Here is a 17,807-nt window from a genome sequence, read left to right as displayed (position 1 = left end):
GTTTCTCTAGAATTAAAGTGAATTTAAGACTGACTTCACCAGCGGCATTATTCTGTACTGGACAGGTTCATGGTTTTAATTTAGTCACAGAGAACATTTGCCACCAGAAACAAGGCACTAGTTTTCTCTTTAACTTTTCTGGGTTCAAAAACTATGTACAAACATGAAGTGATTATTACATAAATATGTATACAGATATACAAAACCTAGCTTGGTAAAAATAATGAAATTTGAAAGTTATTGCAGAGAAACTGAACATTTGAAAATAGAAATACCTAGAAGACAAATTTCTAAAAAGAGTGTCTCACAGGGAGAGAGAGCCACCATTTTCTGGATAATATATATTTTCTGATGACATATTTAACTTGAGATGACAGAAATCAGGAAAACATGCCACATGACCTCTTTAAAATGATATACAAAGCTGATCTTGCAAGATAAGACAAGAATCTGAGACAGCCAGGGTTTCTGCTCAACTACAGAATTTAAAATACTATGCTCCTTTGTTCTTGATAAATAGGGGTGGCTAACAACAGAGTGACATTTTTTGTTCCTAATTACTCCATCTGACCAGAGAGGCAGGTAGATGCCCTGCTTCTTTTCAGGCTGCCTGATTACCCTGACCTTATTTGACCACGTATAATATAGGTTGGGAAGAAAGGAATACTTGGGATCTAAAACTCAAACTACTTCTATATTGCACTAAAAATCCCTGACCAAAAATTCAATAACACACATTTGCCATGGTCAGTATCACAGACATTCTGCAAAGGACTCAGCCTATGTGACATACATGCCTATTGCCCACGAAACTGAAAGTGTTTCAATGTCATTCAACTCATCAAGGCATCATAAGAAGAGTTGGAATACACCTTTTACAAAGACAGAAGTGAAACTGAAGAACCTATGTCCAGTTCCACACTAGGAAATTAATAAAGCATGAACCAAACCGTTTTCCTAGACAGTTCAGATATGGTTTTGTTTTAATTATCTTGATATTACTTCGGTTCTTTACTACCCGTTACAAGGCACAACCAATCATCCTCTGCTAATGATTCCAGATAATTCTGATTTGGTGTTGAAAGAATAGTACAGGAGGTCCTTGGTATTTTAACTCACCTTCAAATCAAGTGCCTCTAAGCACACTTTTAGAAGACCAATGGAGAAAGGGTAGGGACCTGCAAGGAATCCTTGAGGTTAAAGTATTTGTTTCCCAAGTGGGAGGTATCTCCTACTATTCCACAAACATATTTAAAAAGTGATTTTATTATGTTATGTTTATAAACAATGCCAGTCTACTTAGCCATGTGTTCCCCTGAGACAGCTTTCTATAAAGGATACTATTAATGGATTGCTGGTTCAATCTGCCTATGATGTCATTATTTCCAAGATCTTGAAAGAGACTATTTTATTTTGGGCGGCTGTAGGCTCTATTTCAAGAATTGTACAAAAGCACCATTATTCTCTAGGAACCCAATCAAAAAACTGTTTATTTTTAAAGTTCAACTGTTGTTGTTCATTTCTATAACAGTACAGAAACTTGTGAGTAGCACATTAGATACAGCCACGGGCCATTCATTTTACTTTTAGAGGTTGGCCCTTAGCATTGTGGAGCTAATTTTAATGGATAACCAGCAACGGTTTATATCTGCTCACAGACTGATTTCATACTTGACTACTAGGTTTTTCAGAGATAATTTAAACGGCTTTTGTAGATGGTGTATATTTTTGATTCAGCCCTTGGGACTTAATGTGGTTTAGCAATGCTCTGTAATTACACTTGCAATTCATCAGCAATAAGACATAAGCCTCTTGTTTCACGATAGGCAAGGAGTCTAAATACCCCTTTTCTTCAGAGTACTAAAAGAGATTACTTCTCTCTTTCCCTGTATCTTTCTCTCTCCCTTTCTCCCCACTCCCCACACAAGTTTGAAGGCATGTACACACAGGAGCACACATGAACACATACAGAGGGACCTTCATTAACTTGCCTTGACACAAAGCTTTATTGCAAAGCATTTTAGAGAAAAAAACTATTACCAAGATGCATGGTAACTATAGATTAAATGATTATAAATTAGAAACAATTGTCATTAGTCTCTCATTCCTCCAAAATGCATTCTCTTAACAAGTGAAGTGCCACAACTGGACACTCAGGGAATGCTGGGTAGGTTAAAAAAGAAAGCCACCACCAACTTGCGTAGATCCAGAAGTCAAGGGGAAAAATAGGTCATCAACTATACTCTAGCTAATGTGACCAAAATTCATACTATGACCTATGTGTTAGTTTGAATACAACCAAAAATGCCAATTGTGTCTCTTTGCTACAAGCACTCTACCCAAGTGTGTGAAGGATGAGAATCCAGAAATACTAGTTCTACAGTTTGAGGACCATCTATTAAGCCACGAGCAATTGAAATAAATATTTTTTATCAGATATCATACCATCGGAGAAATAGAAACAACTATATGTCTGTATTATTTTGTCTGCTTTCAAAATAGGCATAACTATGTATTTTCATATTTTCCCAATGAAAACTAAATTAACACTGCCCTTCTTTTAAAAACAAAACTCCAGGTTAGCATATGTACAGTCATGATCTAACAAACCCAAAAGTAAATATCCAAAAGCACCAGCCACGCAAGGCCATTATTACAAATCTGAGCACACGCCAAGTTTGTTTAACACCCTTTTCATAGCAAATGAGAGGATCAAACATAGGACTGAGCTGTTCATTAAGGGAAATTTCCAAGGTGAATTTCCTAATATTTCTGAGATATATATATATATGAGGGGTTACAAGAAACCTTGACTTGATGAGATGACAACCCTATAATAATGAACTGACATGAGCACATCTAAAAGAGGATGGATTTTAGGATTTCAAAGGTCAAGAACCTTTGAACTGGTCAAAGAACCTTCACTACATTAAAATGTAAGAATATTTCCAATCTCTGGAATTGGGGAATTCTTTATAACAAGAATTATCTCTATAGATAAAAAAGAATTGATTTTTTCATAATAGTATTCAGACTTCAAGTTATTAAGTAAACACAGACACAAAGTTAGCTAATGACTCCTTAAACAATGATATCAACACAGGCTTGTTCTTTGTATTGACGATGAGGTTGCTGCATTTACTATCAGAATGATGTGTACACTGAATTGTACTTTGGTGGTGGGCAAAAAAATCCAAGAGTTACAACTGCTGGCTCTTTCTTGGGCTCTCTTTTAACCAAAGGCATACATTTTTGAGATGGCTAGCTGAGCATTCAGGCATAGACTTGACTGGGAAACAAACCATGCTTTGCTAACTAGCCTATGCTGATACTAAATCTACTTTATCTTGGATGCATTATTTACAAAAGAACCAACCAGCTCACTTGTGACTGATAATGTAAGAAGATGTAGTGTACATTTAACTGCCAAAAAAAGAAAAAATCATCTAGCCTTCCACAAAGGAGACAATGTCTTAGGATTTGAAAGAAATATTATACGTTGCCTTGCATTTCTACAGCAACTAGCATCTGAAGATTTCTAGTGACTTTTCAGACATTAATGCCCATAACATGCTAAGACACCAAAGTGGGCATTTTACAGGGAGAAGAATGAACCAGATCTAGGTCTCCCAGCAGCTGTGAACCCACACTACCATTCCCAAACTAGGTGGAAAAAGGGCAGCCCAATCACTAACTATAGCCAGCTAGATGGGCCCAAATTACCATTTTTATCATCTTGTCTCAAATTGCACAATCATTATCCAAGTCACTCCCTTCATTAGATCATAAGTTCCTTGAGGGTAAGAGCCCCTCAGTCATAATTATATACTTTCATACTACTAGTACAGTCTCTTGTTCCCAGCAAGCATTAAATACATGTGTGAAGTAATGAAATGGAACTCTATACATTCTATGTATTTGTTACAGCTCTGCATAAGTTTTTCATAATGTTGCATAAGCCTATAGACCTAATTGTAGCAGGTCAGAGACAAGAAAGCATATTTGGAAATATCAGCACTAGTCTAACTGCCAAGTAGTTGGGCATCATTTCAAAGCCAGCTACCATCTGATTACCAGCACCTCATTTTAAAAACATATGAGTTTGTAATGTCCAAAGGGCTTCCATGTCTTGCTCTTCTTTGAGCCTGACATCAACATTGTGAAGAAGAAAGTACCATCTCCATTTCTTACATGAGGAATTTACAAGCATTGAGTTTATTTTGCCCAAGGTCAGAAAAGAAAAAACTGAGAAGAGTATCCAATCCCTCAGCTCCTAAACTTGTCAATTCCCTTTCCAGTATACCAATACAATGCATATCCAAGTAAACCCACAAACACACACAGACTCTTCATATATACATTTTTATCCTTCTAAAAGATTCATACAACAGGTCTACCCTTTTCATTTCAACCCACTTCATGCTGGTACTTACTATTTCAAATGGCTTTTCCCATTTAAAGATACAAGGCTAGGTGATTTACTGACAAAACTCCAAAAGGTTTCCTTGGCTAGTTGTACCAATTCTTAGATGGCCTTGTTTTGGAGCTTGCCTCTTCTGGAGCACTCACCAAGGGAACTCTGCTATCAGAGACAGGGGTGTGCTGTTTCAGAGAGCCTCACTAGGGAGATATCATTACAGTGTGTAATGGAGGGAAGCCAGTTCTAAGATCATTTGATCAGAAGGAGCTGAGCTACTTGCTAGGCAGGAGATCTGCAAAAGCAGCCGGACAAGCAAGAGAGGCACTAGCTCTTTTTACAGCCGCCTAGTTTCAATCTTAGATCATGTAAGAGATAGCTCACTGCTGACATACATACAAGCACACTCACACAGCATACATTCATGTTCTCTCTCATACAAACAAGCAAACGAGGTCAGTTCTGCTGTAGTATTGTTGTCTGCTAACACTTTCATGAGTGACTTCCACTGTTTTCAGCAGGAACTTGACATTAATTGAGTCCAAGAAGCCAGCATATTATAGTTGCAAATTTCAACGTCAAGTTGCAAATAGGAAGTCAATAGGTATAATCCAGCATCCACACTCCATATACTGCATATAAGGAACAAATCATTCTTTTTCTTTTTTTAAATACAGTTCTTTTTCAAATGACTTCTTAAGCCTCTAAACATATGCAGCACCATACTTTGTTATTCATTGTGTGTGCTGCATGAGCTAATGCCCAGAAGATGCTAATGATTATCTTACATGTACTTATATTTGCAAACCAATGCATTATTACAGGTTTCAGCTTTTCGTTTCCAATACTGGTGCTTCTAAAAAGAGAAAATAAGATCCATAAAGAATAGAGGTAGAAATATTTTAAGTATAAAAAAACAAAAGTAATTACCCTAAAAGATGCCTCAGAGAAATTGGTGGGAAAAAAGAAAAGGGAAGCAAAACCCAGCAAGAAAACATTTCCTAGTTCTTAGAGAACATAACATCCTTGGAAGCATTTAGATGGAACAAATTAGATAGACCAACATCCCAAGCAAGCAGGATATGGTAAACCAATGTCTTGAGTCTCTGGAGGTCTCGCTGTTCTCTGTTACTATGCATGGATAATAATTATCCCCTTTATTGTTCCACCCCAGTGAAATATCAACAAATGTCCTCAAATTTAAGCTTGGAAATTCAATTTCTGAATTTCCTAGATATTTCTGCATACCACAGAGGTGGCTGAATGTTGCTTTTCAACCTGTGCATCATGGCTCATCATCCTAGGTCCTTGCGCCATTCCCAATTTCTCTGTACCCAAATCGGCTTTCTACAGGGAAGGTGCCCATTTCACATCTGAAGAGAAGAGCTACCTGGGGCAATGGAGATTTGGTATTATTTCTAAACTAGGAACTTAGATCAATTTAGCAAAGCTCACAGTTCACCAAAAAAGTGACTTCTTGCCAGAATTGGAGGTTAAAGAATTTGAACTGGTGTAAAATGCAACACTTCCTCAAGTTTTTGCCCCTTGACCTATGTTTACATGCCCCTATTTTAAAAGGCTCAGCATGCATTTAAACATCTCATTTGGGAGCTATGGTTAAGGAAGAGGAAATAACATCTATTAAAAACAGCCTTTCTTCAATAGTGAAGGAAGAACGGAACATGACAAAACCTACTTTCTGCCCATCCCCCTTCACAATGGTAGGGGATAATCATTTAGCTGACAAGGGCCTTACTTGTAGGAATTCCCCCATCTTTGAGCCCACCAGACAAATGTTTTGCATTAAAGAAAACTGGCATGGGTATTTTTAAAAATATCATAATACACCCAAAGCAGTCTCTTTAGAAATTAAAAGCCTGATCTGAAGGACAAACTCATAATTGAGTATGCTGGTTTTCCCATGGCCTTTCCATGCCCAGCTTATACAAGCTCATAATTTGCAAGTGGCTGAACGTTTATTACTTCACTACCTGGTTGCAGGTGCTGCTGTCCACTTATAGAATATATGGCTCATCATTAGTCCATGCTAGAGTAGATGTCTACCCCAGCACAAGATCAGCTTTACTTCCCTAGTGCTCATATACATACAAAGCAAAGACTGCTATGTGCCTAAGTCTTTCTGTGGACCTGGAAAGCCCCCAAGCTGAGATCACAGGGCCCAGCCCTTACCACACAGGAAGGAAGATAGGGTATTTTGGGAGGAAAACTGCAGATAAAACAGAAGCAGGGCTTGGTGGAAGGAGCTGTAATCAGCAGGCCTGAGGGTAAATCGGTCAGTAGTTCTTGAGTCATTCCCGTGGAGACTTCAGTGTAGCCTAGAGCACATTCTGACAAAAGCACTGGGCAGAGAGAAAGGGGAGGAAACTCGGGTGTTCATAATAAATGTACATAACTCTGTATCAAATGATGCTTGTCTTAGAGTGTTCTTTTTTCTTCAAGATCGAGCCTGATAAATCCCCTATGTCACAGTACTCCCAATTATGCTAGTCAATCACCAGCTGGTTTTGTGGACTTTAGCAGATCACCTAGCATGCCCCATACTCTTCTGCACAGCTTAATAATGAAGGTCTATAGGTCACATAGCTGCATAAAGAGAGGAAAAGAAAAGATCTTATGTCAGCCCAACATTCCTTTTTACAGGAAAATATACCAACTAATGCTTTATCCTTGTTGATTTCTGGTTGACTTTCATTTCAAAAAATCCTGAGCCCAAAAAAGAGGTACTACTCTTTGAGGTGTCAGATAGTAACTGAGAATATATTATTGAGGCCCCTTAAGTAACCCATCTGTGTATGAATCCACTTACTCGAACCACAAATATTTACCAGTGCCTATGTGCTAGGCATCATACTAAGTGATGGGTGTAAGCAGATAAATAAGTGTCTAGCTCTGAGTGAGGTTATAGGCTCCAGCAGTGGGTTTCATTACTGGCCACACATTATATGTAAAATGTATGTCATACAGTGTGGCGATTCCTCAAGGATCTAGAACTGGAAATATCATTTGACCCAGCCATCCCATTACTGGGTACATACCCAAAGGATTATAAATTATGCTGTTATAAAGACACATGCACACGTATGTTTCCTATGGCACTATTCACAATAGCAAAGACTTAGGACCAACCCAAATGTCCATCAATGATAGACTGGATTAAGAAAATGTGGAACATATACACCATGGAATACCATGCAGCCATAAAAAAGGATGAGTTCATGTCCTTTGTAGGGACATAGATGAAGCTAGAAACAATCATTCTGAGCAAACTATCACAAGGACAGAAAACCAAACACCGCATGTTCTCACTCATAGGTGGGAATTGAACAATGAGAACACTTGGACACAGGGTGGGGAACATCACACACTGGGGCCTGTCGTGGGGTGGGAGGAGAGGGGAGGGATAGCATTAGGAGATATACCTAATGTAAATGACAAGTTAATGGGTGCAGCACACCAACATGGCACATGTATACATATGTAACAAACCTGCATGTTGTGTACATGTACCCTAGAACTTAAAGTATAATAATTAAAAAAAAGTATGTCATATACAGATAAAAATAGAACTACATAACAAGGATATGTGCATTGCAAAATGAGAAGTAAAATTTTAAAAAGAGGAGCTATATCACTCCAGAAAAGGTCAAGACTCTCTTCACCTTATTGCTATATGAGAAATCATACTACCACACACAAGGAATGTGTTTGATATTATTCCAGGGAACATAGCTGCCTGGCCTTACATCCTCCCACCACCAACATTCATATGTACCAGGTATCATGTCAGGTACAGGAAGCATACAAAGAGAGAAGAATAAAGACAAATCTCGATCTTCAAAGAGCTTCTAGTCTAGTGAGGAAGGCAGACATGCACATATACAGTAAGAATACAGTATGATACAATCTAGGTAGGCACAAGACGCTTTGGAAGGACAGAGCAGGAAGGATAGCTAATATTCCCAGAGGAGTCAGAGGATATAGCACTTGAGCAGGGTATGGAAGGATGAGCAGGAATTAAATAGGATTTGAAAGGTAGGAAGCACTAGGTTGGCGTAAGGTATTATTATTCAACAGTATATTTCAACCAATGAATACTTCAAGCATGCTAGATTAGATTTCTTAGCCTTGGGCCCGTTTCTGCTGGACTGAATAATATTGGTGCTGTACAAGTAAAAGAACAGATCTCAAAACTCTGGAAGAAAATAATATGTGTAAGACTTAAAAGCATTTTTAGAACTGTATCCATATATAAGCAGGACAGATCTCTTTGGGGGAAATTTACTAGGCACATAACACTAGGAAAAAGAAACCTTCCACGCTACATTTAAGAACTAAGTTGCATGTTGTTAGGCAGACTTAATTTGGGGGGTTGATTTTTATTTAGTAGGTTTTTTATAAACCCAAAAGAATTGTTTCTAACAGAAGGAATGAATGACTAACTCTAGCTCTACTTCTGGATTTTTCTGTGATCCTGAAGAAATCATTAAACCTTCTTAAATGTATTCATTTATTCATCATTTAAATAGTGTCTATTATGTGCTAAGGTAGGCACTGGATGCTTTGAAAGGACAATGGAAGAAGGGTAGCTAATGCTGCCCGGAGGGTTCAGAGGATATAGCACTTGAACAGGGTATAAAGGAAAGCAGGAGTTCACCATGTTCTAGGGTGAGAGATGAACAAAGTTGACCCTGCCCTTGAAGAGATTTAACATGTAATGGATGTCAACCAGGACATCTCAGTGCAAAGATGAGAAAAGGTTGCTATAGAAGGACAGAGAGAGAGACTCCCAGGAGCCTGATGAAGGAGGCTTCACAGGGGACGTACAGTTGAGTTGAATTAAGAAGAACAATTAACCACACCATTTTTCAGGACAAGCAACAATGTGTATTAAGGAGATTAGGGACAAAAAAGAGGAATGGAAAAAAATAAGATCCATAGAGACAAATTAAGATGGGTTTGATAAGCCTTTCTACAAGGTTTGGACTCCTCTCGTGTATATGAAGAGGTTTCAAGTAGTGAGATAGCATGATTAACTCTGAATTTCAGAACGATTATTCAGGTGACAATGGAGCAGATGTCTAGGGTTGAAGACTCAGAAAAGGTTTTTCCTATGGAGTCAGATGTTCCAGGTAGGAACATGGGAATCATTTTGAAAAGTGACAACACTAAGATAATCAGTCAGGAGACAGGAAACACAAGCAGCATGGGAATAGGAAGACAGGAGAAGAGAGATGTCAAGAGAGGCCTCTACAGTGGACATTGGCCAAAGATGGTAGAGATGCTAGGCTTGATAGGATTAACTGTTCTCAGGACCCCAAATGGAAATTAGGGTAGAAATATATTTCTATGCCAGAAGGCCCAAAGGAGTATGGGAGGTCTAATGGTTTTTGCAGGCTTTAGTTTGCCTTTGGGATTCCAAACAGAACCATGCCTCAGTTTCCATATTCGTGAAATGAAAATAACCAAATAGCTTAGAATGGGGATGAAAAACAACTAATGAAGTTAGTGTGCTGATAAGAAATATGAATATGTTCGAAGTCCCTTGTATTAGCAACCATTAGACCACCTGTAATAATTGCACTCTAAAGAGAATAACAATTATTATAATATTTTTGGCCAATGGAACAGCACTTATAATGAGTTTTCTAGAAAATTCATCTAAATTTTTATCCAGACTTACCAACAAACATAATAAGACTGCAATATACAAAGATGAGAGGATAAAGCCAGTGACACAATAGAAATATCAGTAAAAACTTAACTAGAAATATCTAGTAGGAAGCAAGACACATATCTAAGCATCTTGTCTTTGAAAAGTATAAGCTACATGGCAAGTAATAAAATAATTGAAGGAAACGTCAATTCACATGTGGTGGAAAAACTGTATCTCTAGCTATATCTATTCCTCATAACAGAGATAGCAATAGTAAGACGAATACAATTGTAGCAGTGGTTCTAACACATTCATTTGGCATTATGAAACTGTTCAGTGGAGAGCTGGACATGTGGGATGAAGATATTTGTTTGGAGGCCATCAGCATGGAAATATGCACAATTGCTCATGAAGAATACAGAATGAGAAAGATGACTAGATCAGATATCTGTGAAACACCAACATCTAGAGGTTGGAAGAGGAAGAGCGACTAATGATCCCCGAGAAAGATGGTCAAAGAGGTGGGAGAACTGATATGTTGTCATAGAAACTAAGAGAAGAGTGCTTCAAGATGAATGTTTGACTATGAGAAAAATGTTAGAGAGAGGCCAAAAGTGCTGCTATCTTTTTGTCCTCCCATCCTCTCCCTAACGTTTACTAAGCTTGATGTCTTGTAATTCTTATGTCAGAAGAGAAATGGCCAAGTGGAGCCACAGGTCTGTTGAAGTGTTTCCGTATGTTTTAAGAATTCCCAGACTCTGAACATTTGGTGTTACTGAAGCAACATGAGCAGAACCACACAGTATTTATGCCTCAAGAAAGATTTTCCACTTGGTGGTGAATGGTACTACTATGGCCATATATCACTCAGCTATGTTTGGAAAGGTACTGCTATGATGTCACATTTGTTTCACTCTTGCAACATTCTGGGGATTGCACAAGATACAAAGAGAAACACCTATGGCTCGGTTTGTAAATAAACTGTAGCTCACATTTAGATATTTTTGTCACAAGAAGGATTATGTTCAGTTCAAATTGCTCTTATTTGCTATCTGTAGCCCCCAAAGGCTTTACCAAGTGAAGGTGCAAATATTCAATCATCTGGACTGGTGCTTTCTCAGCCTAGCACTGCCACTCACAAGCCGCATGACATTAGGTACATCTCTTCACCCCTCTGAAGCTATTTCTTCATCTAGAAAAGGTGATCACCTCACCAGTAGATTGTGAGGATCACATGATCCACATTGTGGAACTGCTTTGAGGTAATTCAAGACATTCTACCAATAGATGTTTACAGTTTATCGTCACAGATTTCACAAGCCATAAACAAAATCGCTATGATTCACTGAAATCTTATCATGACCCAGGCACTCTGCTAAAAGTTACTTAGGTACAAGTTCACATAACTTTCATAACCTCTGAGGTGTTATTATTACAGTATTTCCACTCTACATATGAAGAAGAACATTCATTAAGTCACTTGACCAAGGTCACAGAACTAGTAAATGTAATAGTAAGATTATACCATCCCATGTCTATGTGACATCAATGCTCATGCTCTTATTTCTGTTTCCTAAGTCACGGAAAGTTTCATATTAAATTCTGCAGTTACTCACAGCTTTTGCATGAATGTGAATGTTCTTAGGGCTTTGTCATAAGTAAACTGTGCTTCCACTGTGGTGTTTGGGAGCAAAGCCTGAAAATGAGCAGATCTTCCACCCACAAAACAGACATTTCAACAATCAGAATCAAGGGCAGAAGAATGCCTATAGTAAGAGAACCAATTGCTGGTTCCACCTACGTTAGGAATCTCTTCTTCTCACCATCCCCTCAAGTCTGTGTACCAGCAAATAAAGGTGGCATCACTGATGGCTTTACTGATTTCAAGGGAGGGAAGTAGGACTAGAGGGGATAGCTAAATGAACAGGACACATTGCTGCAAGATAAACACATCCTAAAGAGAAACAGGAATTGAGGAAACTCTGTGGACTAGTCCTATTTTTCACTCATCGTCATGAGTGGGAATGAGCACTGACACCTAGCTTGTGGCTAGGCAGAAATAAAGACTTAAAGGAAAACAGGCAACAAGTCCTGTGAAAATCAATCTTTGGCTGCAAAGAACCATACTGTTTCTCTACTATGTCAAGGATCTGTCCCTTTGAAGGTGTCTACCTCAAAGGGCTATGGTAAAGATAATAAGCTCTATACTGTGTCAAACATTAACTATAAGCTAGACATTTTGCTAAACACTTTCATATATTATCTCATTTCATCCTCTTAACAACTCCATGAGATAGATGATATTAGTGTCACTCCCATTTTACACATAAGGACACTGAGGCTTAAGGGGGATAAGTAACTTCTCTTCACTTGATCTTAGCCAAAAGGCCTAAGAAGCAATGGGGATAATTTCTCAAACAAAGTTACACAGCTAGGAAGTGGCCAAACAGGGATTCAAATGGTGGTCTGGCTGACACCAGAGTTGGTGCTCCTAACACCTCTATTGAAATGGACGAATGGGTTATTAAACATTTTGAAAAGTATAAAATATCATATAAATGCACGATGGGTTTGGGAATGGATTTTCTCAGTGCTTCTCACTGAATTCAAACACATTCAGGCAGGTGCATTTTTCCCTTCCTAATATTCAGCCAGTCCTGCAAATTATATAAATTACCTTTGGTGAATCTTGATGTAACAGCCAAAAATTTCCAAATGTAAAATTGCCCAGCTGTTTCTCTTAAGCCAGCAGTCCTCAACCTTTTTTGGCACCAGGTACCAGTTTTGTGGAAGACAATTTTTCCATGGACATGGGGCAATGGGGTGGTTTTGGAATGAAACTGTTCCACCTCAGATCATCAGGCATCAGATTCTCATAAGGAGCACACAACTTTGCATATGCAGTTCACAATAGGGCTCACGCTCCCATAAGAATCTAATGCTACTGCTGATCTGACAGGAGGTGGAGCTCAGGCAGTAATGCTTGCTCACCCACCTCTCACCTCCTGTTGTGCTGCCCAGTTCCTAATAGACTGCAGACCAGTACTGGTCTGCAGTCCAGGGACTGGGAACCCCTGTCTTAAGCTGTCTCTTGGAGGAGGTGGTGGTTAGATCTTAATAAGTACAATATTCTCACTAAGGTCTGCAGATCATTTGTATTACTCCACTTTAGGCCCAGTAACAGAGTACTCTGTTATACAGAATAGGGCACAGTCCTGTGCTAAGCAAGCTATCTACGAGGAAGTTTACTTTGGAAAGTGACTTCTCTAAATTCTGACTGCTGTCCCCAACTACTTATGAACCATCAAGGCCTTTGGAGCCTACAGACCACTGGATTTCATGATAAAGATCCCTCCATGCCCAAGTTTCCAGACTGTTGCCTCATACTACTGTTTCATGGCAACTTGATCTTTCCCACACAAATGAAAGTACCTTAAAGGGCAATAGGTGTGTCTTTCATCCATTTGAATCTCTGGACCTAGCTCGATGTGGGGCCCACAGACAATCCTCAATCTGAGCTGGTAATGTCACTACAAATCTGGGATTGAGGAAGAAAAGAAGACAGACACTGGGTCTGTACTGATAACATGTTGCTGCTAAGGTATCCCCTTTAGGTTCTTAATTGAGTTTCACAAGTAGCTTTTCTGGACCTAGCATTGCGCTAGGCATCAAGAATCCAAAATGAGTAAGATAATATAGTTCTTGCTATCAAAGAAGTTCTCAATCTAATGGCAGGGAGTCGGGTTATATTCCAGAGAATAAACTCTTCCCTAAGGCATGCTAGAACCCATACCAAATGGCAGCTTGGGCATATTCTGAACTCATTTTTTGTTCCAGGGCGACTCCAGCAGGAGAAGCCATGTACTAGAGATACTCCTGCAAGATGCTCTTGTGTTTTCAAACCTCTGGTGGCACATGACTCTTGCACCAGGCTCCTGATCCATTAGTTCACTCCTGGGTTTGTGCTTCTTTTCATCCACTTGCAGGGAAATCTACAGTCTTTCTGAAGTGTAAGAAACTTCCTTCAGCTTGTCTTTATCCACGCCTACTGAAAAATCTCCTCTTGTAACTTGTAACAGCTGTTGAAATTTCAGTGGGGTCTACTATCGCACACGAACACTTACAGTACAAATTTACCTTATCATCCAGCTAGTTCATTAACCTTTTTTTTCCTTTCCTTGAGTGCCATGTTCCAGGGTTAACAGGGTATTAAGCATACCTGGCTAGATTAGAGGTGCCTGGTGGAAGCAGGCCTGCCCTTTCCATGTGTGTAATCAGCAGGCAATGTCAGATCATAAATATAAAACCAGAGACATGCACTTTTGCATAAGAAACCATTAAGAGCACATAAAGAAACACATCCTTCACCTTCCTTTCACCATAGGAAAGAAATGAGGTAGCAAGTTAAGCCATAAGCTTCCAGAAAATAAACACACCATCTAAACTCCAACCTGTGTTGCACAGGACTGGCTAAGGCTGTATTAGAGATGATTTCTGAAAAAAGAAAAAGTGTGGGGAAAGGATAAGAAAAACTTGATTATGGGTTTGATCCTTTTCTTTTTTAATCCTAGACATAAATTCTACTCTTTTCTGCTCTGAAACGATCTATTTCTCATTGACCTCCTGGATGAGACCAACATTTTTCCTCTGGCGATTGGTTGCCAACATAAACTTTCAGCAGGGGTGAGGAGAGCACTAGCGGCAAACGAAGAAAAAAGAGAGTGACAACTGTGAATATAAACTATTTCTTGCAATTAGATGTATCGAAGTGTGTGTGTGTCAGTGAGAAAGTATATAAATGCAGGGTTACTGGTATGGAGGGGGACATGTAAGAGTTTGGGAACGTATGTATGAGTGAGTGAGAGTGTGGGTCACTAGCAGTATGTGTGAATCAATGTGAATACATGTGGGTCAATGTGATTATCTCAGTGGTAGTTCAGTGTCAACGTGTTCGTGTGACAGTCTGAGTCAGAGTACATGGCGGATTACAGGAGAGTGTATGACTTCCTGAACAGGTGTGTCAGTGTAAGTGTATCAATGTAAGTGAGAATGTGGCATGGCAAGTGTGAGTGTGAGTCTATGTTGTCATATGGTATCAGTAATTTCCTGTGTGAAGCACAGTCAACTGACTATTGCAATGTGAACTGTGTATGTCAGTGTGGTATGTGCTAGTGTGAATGCGAGTCAGTGACTGTGCATGTCATTATATGTTCACTGGTGCAAATGTGTGTAGCAATGTGAGGGTGTGTCAGTATGAGAGTAGAAGAGTGGCAATGTATAAGAATGTGAGTGTGCAGTAAGTGTGATTGTGCCAGTGTGAAAAGATGTGATGTATGAGTGGGGGATGGTTTGTGAGAGGGTACACATGTGCATGTACACGAATGTGGAGGAGTGCTTGTGTGTCTGTGGGAATAAGGAAATGTATAATTTTGAGTGGGCAGTTCTGAATGTGAAAGTGAGTGAATATGTGAGTGTTAAGTACATGTGCAGTATGTATGTTTATGTGAATTTGTATGAGTACTGAATGTGAATGAACCTATGTATGTGTCAGTCAACGTGAATATACCTGTGTGTGTAAGTGATTGTGCTTGAGTTTGAGAGGGTAGAGTGATGGTTGTCAGTGAAAATGGCTGAGTTTAGAAAAATATGTGTGTATGGTTGTATTTTAGAGTACGTGCCTACAAGTTTGGTATAGAGTGTGATGATGTCTCAGTGTGAAGAAAGTGAGCGTGAGTGTGAATTTGTGTCAAAATGTGTGTTTCTATGTATGAATATGATTATGTGTGAATGTGTCAGGAGTAGGGAGATTGTTTTAGCTCTGTGTATATGAATGCAAGAGTGTGTAACTCTAAGTGTAAAAGTGCGAGTGGGTGAGATGGTGCTTATGGTGTGAGAAAATATAAACGTGGATATATGAGCATGTATGCATGTTTGTGTCCCTGTGATGAGTTTGTGACTATGAGAAAGAAACAGTGATGATATCAATGCAAGTACACTAGAGTGTATGAAATTGAGTATATGAAGGGCTGTGAGTATAAGAAACAGTTGGAGTGTGTGCAGGGGGAATGTCAATGTATTATTTGCGTATAGAGTATATATGACTATATAGGAATTTGGGCAGGCAAAGGTGATTGTATCCTCTGTGTGAATAAAAGTGTGAAAGTGTATGACTGTGAGTGTGTAAGAATGTAATATTAATAGCATAAAGGTGTGAGTGGCTGTGAACACGAGGGTGGGGTGTATGGTGTGTTGTGTGCATCAATATGAAAATGTGAATATGTGAATGTGAGTTTGTGGCAGTGTGAATGTACCTGAATGTAGCATGTATGTAAATATGATTGTGTGTGAGGGTGAGGGGGTAAGAGTGATCATCATTTTGAATGACTCCAGTATGAAAAGTGAGTGAGCCCAGGGGATAATGTGACTGTGTGAATGTACAAGAGTACAAGAATGTGCTTGTGAGAGTATGTATGTGTGTGTGCATGAACTAAAGATACCAAAATAACTGGATGCTGGGTAACTCTCTCCAGGAAGTCTCTTTCTTCCCAAAGCCACAGCATGTCTTCTGTTACAGGCAAGTTACTTAGCTTCTCTCAACCTCTGTCTCCTCCTTGGTAATACAGTGATGATGATAATACCTAACTTCAGCTAGTATCACTTGTATAATCAGAAACAGCAATAACTATTAGAAAAAAAAAAAAAACAAAAAAACCTACTTTGCAAGATTACCATAGGAGCAAATGGTATTATGCCAGTAAAGTGCCTAGCACAGAGCTGGCAACAGTAGACAATAAATACAAGTTATTATTGCATCTGTCACAGAATACCAAAGAGCAATTCAGGGGCTTCTCATTTTAGTCAGTCCTAGTTACCTTCTGTCCATCAAGGTCTAAAGAGGATCCCCTACCAGAACATCGCTAGAAAGCTGAATGCATCAGTATCAACAAGGCTGTAATTTCATACCTTCAATTCCATGGCTGAAACTCTGGAGCTTCCCTTTCATAAGAAGGCATCACAGAAACACCTGCCGCTGAGCTGCAGTTTTACCTTGTCTATAGGCCCATTGTATGTTCAGTGTGAAAGGGAACTACATTGCTTATTCCTTGCTTGTCTTTTTAGTTTGTTTTTCTGGTTGTTTTTTTAAAAACATTTGGTTGCTTGTTTTTTTGATTTGGGTAGTAGGAGAGATGCCTCAGCAACTGATAGACAGACAGAAGACCAGACGGAGGGACAGCAAGCTACAAGCAGGTAGCTGGACTGCAGGGAATAGCAACAGAGGCCAGATGGAGAAGCTGACAGAAGAAGTTATAATGCCTGCCTGAAAGGCAGACAAAGAGACAGATAGATGATCAGAGAGACAGGCCATGAAACCGGAAAGAAATGCAGAGGAAGAGAGAGACGCCCAACTTGCAAAGCTGCTGGGCTGCTGGGGAACTGTTGAGCCCTTTTAAGGGAGTCTAGAGATCTGTAAGATCTAGTCCCTGCCCTTGAAGAGCTTACAATCTAGTTTTCTTGGTAAGATGAATACTCCAAAAACCATGCAAGAATTATTGAAGGCAGTAGGGCAGCAAGTGCTACACTGCACGCTACAGACTCAAATGCTGTTGGAGACCTGGTGGAGGAAGTGCATCCTGGTTGGGTGGGAAAGTAGAGGGAAGGTTCGGGAAGGTTTAAACTAAGCCTGACAGGCCCAGAAGCAGGGATGCAAGGGGTGGG

The 17,807-nt window shown here is 39.3% G+C and overlaps 1 protein-coding gene across 3 annotated transcripts in view; it reads right to left on the bottom strand.

Moving 5' to 3' along the window:
• Positions 1-17,807, bottom strand: part of PAK3 (p21 (RAC1) activated kinase 3) — a 286,207-nt gene that overhangs the window by 100,054 nt on the left and 168,346 nt on the right. The window lies entirely within an intron of this gene.

Source organism: Theropithecus gelada, chromosome X, assembly GCF_003255815.1.
Source record: "Theropithecus gelada isolate Dixy chromosome X, Tgel_1.0, whole genome shotgun sequence".
Lineage (NCBI taxonomy): Eukaryota > Metazoa > Chordata > Mammalia > Primates > Cercopithecidae > Theropithecus > Theropithecus gelada.
Note: the sequence above shows the minus strand (reverse complement) of the source record. Positions and strands in the feature narration are given on the sequence as shown.